Raw genomic sequence first — 7,978 nt, 5'->3', positions numbered from 1 at the left:
AGCACTCCAAAACAAGCCGAGGGTTTGGTCTTGGAGGTTTTTGTTGTTTGCTTTCTTTTTCAGTCAAGTAGGAAGAAAGCACACATGCTATCATGTCCGAGTTTGCTGAGCCCAAAGGTCGCTAGATGCTTATTGTCAAAAGCTATCCTGAAAATGAAATCCAAGCAAGCGCTGACAAAGCTGTACTTAAGGAAGCATCTAAAATCTACCACAAGCTCCCTCTGTGTTACACATAAAACATGGCTGTCTTATTCAGAGATTAGCAATTATTGTAATGAGATACTGTCGGAGAGGGTCAAACAGTGCTTCCTGCAGTTTACACATCTTGATTTCCTGGTAAACAAACCGAAAGGCAGGCGGAGCACTTGGATCACCAGTAACACAGCTGCTCGCTGAAAAACCAGCTCAAGTGAAGTATGCAGCTTCATCTTAATTACACGAGGGGAAAAGGTAGCAGAAAAACATAAAACAAACTGAACTATGAGGAAATTTTTCCCACAATGTTACATAAGCATCAGTGCCAGGCTGCATTGTTTTCTTTTTTTTATGCCAAGCCCAAAAAAAAAAAATCTTTATTTTCTTGTAAATTATGCTTATGTACACACACACACACCCCCCTCTCTCTCTCTCTCTCCAGAACAAACTGCTCCCCAAGTTGTTCTGGAATGGAAAAGTGCTATGAAACCATAACCTGAAACAACCCTGGAAAAATCTGGAACTGAGAAAACAAACTCTAATTACTGCATGTGAATTTAGGCATCAACCTCAAAAAAAAACCACAATTAAAGAAATCTACTCACAATATTCAGAAATCATAATAATTATTTAATTAACACAATTTTAAAAGAAAAAAAAAAATCAACCGCCAAACACCTTTCCTCTACAAAAAGAAATAACCGCATATGGACTGAACGCATGGCACTGATTCAATGAGAAGAGATTACAGGTTGTTCCCTACCTATAACCATTCCAAAAATTAATTTCTGCAAGTTCCAGTTTAAAAATCGTGTTTTCATGGTGGAACTGAAGAGGGTCCTAGGTTACCACAAAAGTTAAAAGGGAAAAAAAAGAAAAAGCAACCCCCAACAAATAAACAAGAACACTCCCCCCAAAATAAAAACCTTGATTAACAGAACAAAAAGCTCAGTTCCCCTAAGCAACTAGAATAAAGTATTTGGTCCAAAAACAGAATACAGAATTTCTGCAAGTTAACTTATTAGACAACCTGTTGATACAAGTGAAACTGTTTCAGTGACCTAAAATAACAGCACAAGGGCTTGAACCACAACATGCAATCCAAGAAAAATTATTTGTATAGCAGGAGAAATATGCAAGGGCACTTGATCCAACTTCAAAATTGTTGCAAGAAACACATATTACTTCATAGCCGAAATACTTGCTCAAAATAGCAAACATTTATGAATACAGACCCAATACCTAAATCCAGCATCACCTGTGAACACAACCTGCATTAATGGTGTTGGAGAGCATAAACTTCCTGCAGTTTATTAAATCGATATATTTATTTATAAAAGTTTCCAATGCAGTATTAGTCTGTCTTTCGCTTGTAGCAATTTTAGCTGGAATCCTCTGACACTAACTGCATGGACCCATAAGGAGGAGACAAAAGGGACAATTCATTACTTAAGGAGTAACAGATACATTTTCTTTCTATTCAAGAAAAACTAACAAGTTAAGAGAAATGACCTCCAGCTAAAATACAAAAGATTGGAAGGAGGAGGGGTGTGTCCACAAAGGATGGACCCAACAACCAACTTTCTTCCCCACATTCAGCCTGTGACAAAAGTCTCAACCACCTTTTACTCCTCAGAGACCTTCACGCAATGGCACACCAAACCAAGTCCTACTTGTGTCCCTATAAATTCAGGCTCTCTGACAACATTTACAAGCCTCAGTACCATTTTTTCCCTACATATGCTACTGTACAGAGCCCACTCTTGAGTTCCACTGTTACACTGGATTGGTCTAAAGTGGTTTCCACAACTGAAAACAAAGTTGCATCACAAGATAGATTACCTTATTTCAAATAGTTTCTCACCACCAAGAACAACTACATCAACCAATCTTTAAAACCCATCAGCTGACAGCAAGTCATCTGCATCCTTACAGTGGTTTTAGCCTACCAAAGCCAAGAGAAAGAGAGGCAACAATCTTCTCTTTGTTCTACGTCCCACATATCCTGGTCACATTTATGGGTCATATTGCTCATGATTTAGCTTTATTCTCAAGGCCTTTTGGTCCTCACTGAATTGTTTACAAAATGCATGAACACTGCATCTGTCGATTTGATCCTTAAAATGGTCTTGGATTTGGAATAAACACAGTAGACACAGTAGCTACCAGTGAACCATCACTCAGAAAGAGCCAGATTCTACTCTTATTAAATACATCTCTACCAAAAGCCCAGTAACTACAGAATTGTTTCAGGGCACATAGAAGTCACACAAAAACCAAGAAAACCAGCTTATTCTTTACATTACTTCTGTGCCCAAAATCATTATTCATGCAGGCTCATTACCTAAAACTAATCACAGAACTACTAAAAATCCCAAACCATAGCTTATTTAGCAGCATTTCAAACATTTGCCACTACAACCCTACGAAGTATATATACATGGAATAAATACTCAAAGAGCATAGAAAAATAACTGAATTAAATAATTTCAGTACATTTTAATTTTCCTGCATCAAAACCTTCTTGTATGTTCCTTTTCATTTTTCGCATTTTGATTATCAAAATGTCTTAGTATTACTGAATGGTTTTAACTAGCAACTTGGAAACAAAACAAACTAAAGCATATCAGGATCTCAAGGAACACACTGTCCTATGTACTAAAACATGCCATTTCATAATAAAGTTGATATATCTTACCATAAAGTTTTGCTAATATTTTTCAATACAACCTATCAACATATAGTCATTTGAGTTTTATGAGATTTGACACCAAGATGACATTTATTTACATGTTCTGCATATACTACTATCATCCATTTTAAAAAGCATTAAAGAAACCAATATTCTTAATTTTCTTTACATGTATGTATGGGGTGGCAGGGGATAAACTCAGTATTAACTGCTATTTGGTCAAACAAGATTTTGGAGAAAAGATTACATAGGTAGCAAGCACAGCAGAGAAATGCACATAGAAGGAGGGTTAAACTGCTATTTTCCACAAAAATAACCATTAATTTACCACATTACTTGAAAGTTAAAATTAAATTATTTTGAAACGATAAAGATATTTCAGAAGTTTTAAAAGCTTGGAACAACAATAAATATATTCTTTATCTATCATCAAAGTACACATACACAGACCCTCTGAGAATACAATATTCATTTTGCTGCAGAAGAACAGACATTGCATAACAATGAGATTTGCTAATGAAATCAGCCATCAACCTGGAATACATTTGTATTAAACCAAGACCTCAGTGTCATTTTCTTTTTGCATCATTTGTTCTTTCTCTCATTTTCCGACCTTTCAAGTATCCTGTCCTCCTGGTTTCACTGCTTCAAGTACAGCGATACCACAAAATATTTTAACACTGTATGTACAGCATTTTTTATGTTACAAAATTTCTTTCTCTGCTTACTGCTAAATGTCAATTCTAATTGCATAGCTTCTATCAGCACTGTTAACACAGCCTTGAAAGAAAAATCAATAGGTACTACTATAGAAACAAAGGAGTTTTATTTCCTCTGTAAAACTGCAGGAACATCTAATAAAAACTGGCTGTTGCTTGGAACAAACTACAGTTTCACAGCTCAAGTTGCATGCCCCTTAATACAAGAATTTACCAGAACACCACATTTTAGAAAAATACCCTCTCTATTTATCTAATGATTAAACAGGACAGAATTTAGCATCATTAAATGAATACAAGTGTATTTTCTTTGCCTGAACATGCAAGATCATCACGAAAAAAAGTTAAACAATCCAGCAAGTTCAGTGACAGTATGTTAAAGTTCGCACTATACATAACAGGTACATAAAACACTTTACTGAAGAAGAGATGAATACAGAATGGAATTATTTATTCTACTACTCCAAGCTGACCATAAAAATTTTTAAATTACAAAGGTATTTTAAAAGACATTTTTCTCTCATTATACTAATACCATATTTTAGTTTTGCAGGTTATATGCTGTCTTATAGTTCATAGATAAAAAGCAACTTGTTTGCAACCCTAGCTCCAAACGTATCAAACCTATGTTTTGAAATCACCCCAAAACTATTAAAACAAGAATACAGCACACCATTTTTTTCTACTGTTCTCATTTTACAGATTTTTTTTTCAATTGAATTAATTGAAATAACACATGGTTACTATAAGGTACTATCAAGTTAGCATTTTTGTTGATGAGCTCCAAAGTCATACCAAAATGTAATACAAAACAAGAGAGAATAAATGTTTGCTGACTTGTTTGGTAGGGTTGGCTTTTTTTAGCAGAAGCAGGGGAGGGGGGGGCGCGTCACATATGTGACATGGTGTTCACTTGTTTTTCTCCTTTTTTTTTTCCACTGGCACTACAAAACCCTAACTTCATGAAAAGGAAAGGAAAAACAGTTACTTACTCCAGTATACAAAAATTGCACACAGAACTCTCGCAGAATAAATGGAAGTAATTTGTAATTTATTTTTTCTGGGGGATGTAAGGAAGCCATTCAGTCATTCTACAGTTACAACAGCCACCACAACATCAAAAAAAAAAAAAAAAAAGGCATAAAAGACCACTGAAAAAACGAAAAACTGAGGAGAAAAAAAAATACATGTCAGAATATGGAGTTAAGCATCCCTGAAGCCAGTTGTATCAAATGGTGTCCACACAATCCAGGAAGAATACCATCAAGATACTGGACATCATGAACTAGTTAAGCAACTGAAAGCATAAAAATTTCCATAAACTGTCTTCGTATGTGCTCCACTGCTACGTTAACAAGCACCTATGTCATTAAGAGCCTCTGAAAGCTAAAAGCATAAAACATCACCTTATTTTTTCTTCCATTTCTCTCACTTTTAAAGACATGTGGCTACAGGATACAAACATCCAGGCATATGCCGTATGAAGAGGTCTTACTCTCATTCATGCATTACCACGTCCTAATGAAAAGATGTATGAAGACTATCACACACTATCAAAAATGCTTCTTTCAATTATGAAGAAATCATTTGTCTTTCCGCAACAAAGCCATCCACATTACATCTCAAAACAACTGAAGCTGAAGAGATAGAGGAGGCATGATTAATATAAAAGCAAGAACTATACGACCTCCAGGCTCTGGAATAAAGAAGCTCTAATGCAACAACCTTGACCCTCGAAAGTGATAGGTCATTTTCTTCTGTGACAAACAGTAATTGCTTTCTGTAACTCCAACAATTGTCAAGTAGGCTAAAGAGTATGGCTGGCAGATGATAGTTGTGAAAAGCTCACACTTTTAACAATGACTTACTGCCATGTAGTATAGATCAACAGTCCAATTGAGCATCTTCTCTAAGATGTTACAGGCTCTTGAAGCCATAAACTACAGCAACTGATATCCCTAGTTTTACTAGGGATCAATCTAGTGGATATGGAACCTAAGAATACAGAAGACTGTTAAATGATACAGCTTTAATGCAGATGATTAAATGAGAAAGACTAACATAGGCAAATTTACTGTACATATGAAATATGTGATTCTGGTACATCGCTGTTCACACTAGGCAATCATGCATATCCCTTAGGCACACAACATAAAACTTCACAACTCACACAACCTGGCATAAATTTCATAGGCATGAGAATACAGAAACCAGTTACCCTACTAATAAAAGTGAACCCTTATTGTAAAAATATAGACAAGAATACAGATGAAACCACATCAACATCCCACAGAATAAGATAATGCCAGGTGCTAAAACATATTTGAATTTTTGTTAGTAAGAAAAAGCATGAACTCAGAAATTATTCTGAATTAATCAACTGTATTTATTCTCTCTGAACTAACCAGAAATAGCTACTTCAGTATATAGTCTAAAATTCTGTATTTTACTGCAATAAATCAGAGATTTATTACAGATGCTTGCAGTACAAACGTATTTCAAAAATTAACACTGTCCATTTTATAGTGTTTCAAATATTCCAGAGACTATTCATAAACATATACACATGTTTACATACAGAATATACACATATGCATATCCAGTTTGCATATACAGATTTTGTATTGTGCTGTACTACATACACTAACACCTTTACTTTCAGTATTACACAATGCTTAGTAAAACGCTATTACTGGCACTTCAATGGAGAAATTGTAAGCATCCTTCAAAGCTTACTTTTAATACCTAGCAATAAAACAGGCTTATGTTTTTTTCACCATGAAATACCACAAATTGTACTGAATTATAATGACTACTATTTATCTACTTTTAGGGAGTAAAAATGGAGGACAATTTATTAAAGCACAAAAGGAACTCCTGAACACTGGAAGGTCACAGGCTATGTGCTGAGCTGCTAAGCAGAAGCATCTATGATGCTGCAGAGCTGCCATTTTTCTTCCTTGACAAAGCCTCCATCTGCCACAGAGCCATTTACAGCCTCAGAGTCAGAATATCAATGATTTCCAACCATTCTGCAAGTCTGCTTTCACCTTGACATCACCTCTGTAAAATATCTAACACAGATGATACATATAGCCCTCAACTAGCTCTAAGCCTATGCTTTATTCAACTGATATGCATTTAAGCTGTACTCTAAAACACCATTTCTTTACTTCTTCTGAATTGTGCAAGAATACTAAAACTCCAAGTTGTACATCCTTTTCACTGTTGTGTTTGCCTTAAAGAAATTACCTTTGGAAAACCTAAAAAGAAAACCTTTGAATATTGAGAAAACATGTAAAAAGAATTAGAAAGCATCTGTATTTACATAATCTACATGCACACCATCACAATTTACTTTATTCTTTTCCAAATAAACAAACCATGCCTGGTATGACACTTACTACACAGTATAAACTATCACAGCCTGACTGAAACCAGCAAAACTACTTTCAGCTCTTGATGTATATGCAAACTGATTTTTAAAAAAATATCCAGATTACAGATAGGTCAGAAGAGGAAAGAAAATCTTGACTTACTGAAAGAGAGCCTAAAGAACTAGGTCCTCAGACAAACAGATTATACCTGGACTGATAAAACCTATCATATATACATACACACACACACACATATATAGAGATAAACAATATATATACACACACACGTATATGCACACATGTTCTCTCTCAAGTATGAGAATATACTCTCCATCATCAAGCTCATTACAATATGACTTTAATGAAGGCATTCATAGATAGCAACTTTCAGAGTCTCAAAATGCAGATTAATGTCGGTACTCTAGACTAATTTTAAAACATGCAAAGGTGCAGCTTGATTTTATACTGAAACCGAGCCACAGAAGAAACAATTCTGTATTACAAATATGTATGTAATCACATACGATCACATCGCCAGAACTTCAACTACTGCCATACAAGCCCTCATGATGTTAAGTACAGAGGAGCAAAATATTTGAACACTAGATGAAGCTTGCAAGCACCTTTATGAAAAAATTACTTCATAACACCTGTGAAGTACATCTTTTACAATCTCAACTGTACCTCCCACCCTTTCTTTCCATTGCTTAGGTCTTTACTTCTTCCTGTTACAAAACTTAGTGTCAGCAACTTGATAAATTGAATCTGTTCTATTTCTATTTGCCCTCTGCCCACTATTCACCTTGTTCAGGCTGCTTTTAACTTTCCAAAAATAAGCAGAATTTAAACCTAGAATACTTTTCTAAATCTGTATGGGGAAAAAACATCTCTTCATCATGCAAAAAACATTGCCCTTAGAATTTCTCTGGCTCAATCACACAAGGGCTTAGGTAAACTGTAATATAAGGTTGAACTAATTCAGGTGTTACCTTTGT

The 7,978-nt window shown here is 35.1% G+C and overlaps 1 protein-coding gene across 17 annotated transcripts in view; it reads right to left on the bottom strand.

Moving 5' to 3' along the window:
* BAZ2B (bromodomain adjacent to zinc finger domain 2B) overlaps window positions 1-7,978 on the bottom strand; it is a 122,565-nt gene that overhangs the window by 77,846 nt on the left and 36,741 nt on the right. Inside the window, exon 1 of one of the 17 annotated variants that reach the window (XM_042041286.1) lies at window positions 284-289. The exons of the other annotated variants lie outside the window; for them this stretch is intronic. The gene's annotated coding sequence lies outside the window, so the exon portion shown is untranslated. Of the gene's footprint in view, window positions 1-283; window positions 290-7,978 lie in introns of those variants that run through there. 17 annotated transcript variants of the gene reach the window in all.

The sequence above is a fragment of the Corvus kubaryi genome, unplaced genomic scaffold (assembly GCF_017639235.1).
Source record: "Corvus kubaryi isolate FWS band 111438036 unplaced genomic scaffold, C.kubaryi_AGA036_p1.0 37396, whole genome shotgun sequence".
NCBI classification, from domain to species: domain Eukaryota; kingdom Metazoa; phylum Chordata; class Aves; order Passeriformes; family Corvidae; genus Corvus; species Corvus kubaryi.
Note: the sequence above shows the minus strand (reverse complement) of the source record. Positions and strands in the feature narration are given on the sequence as shown.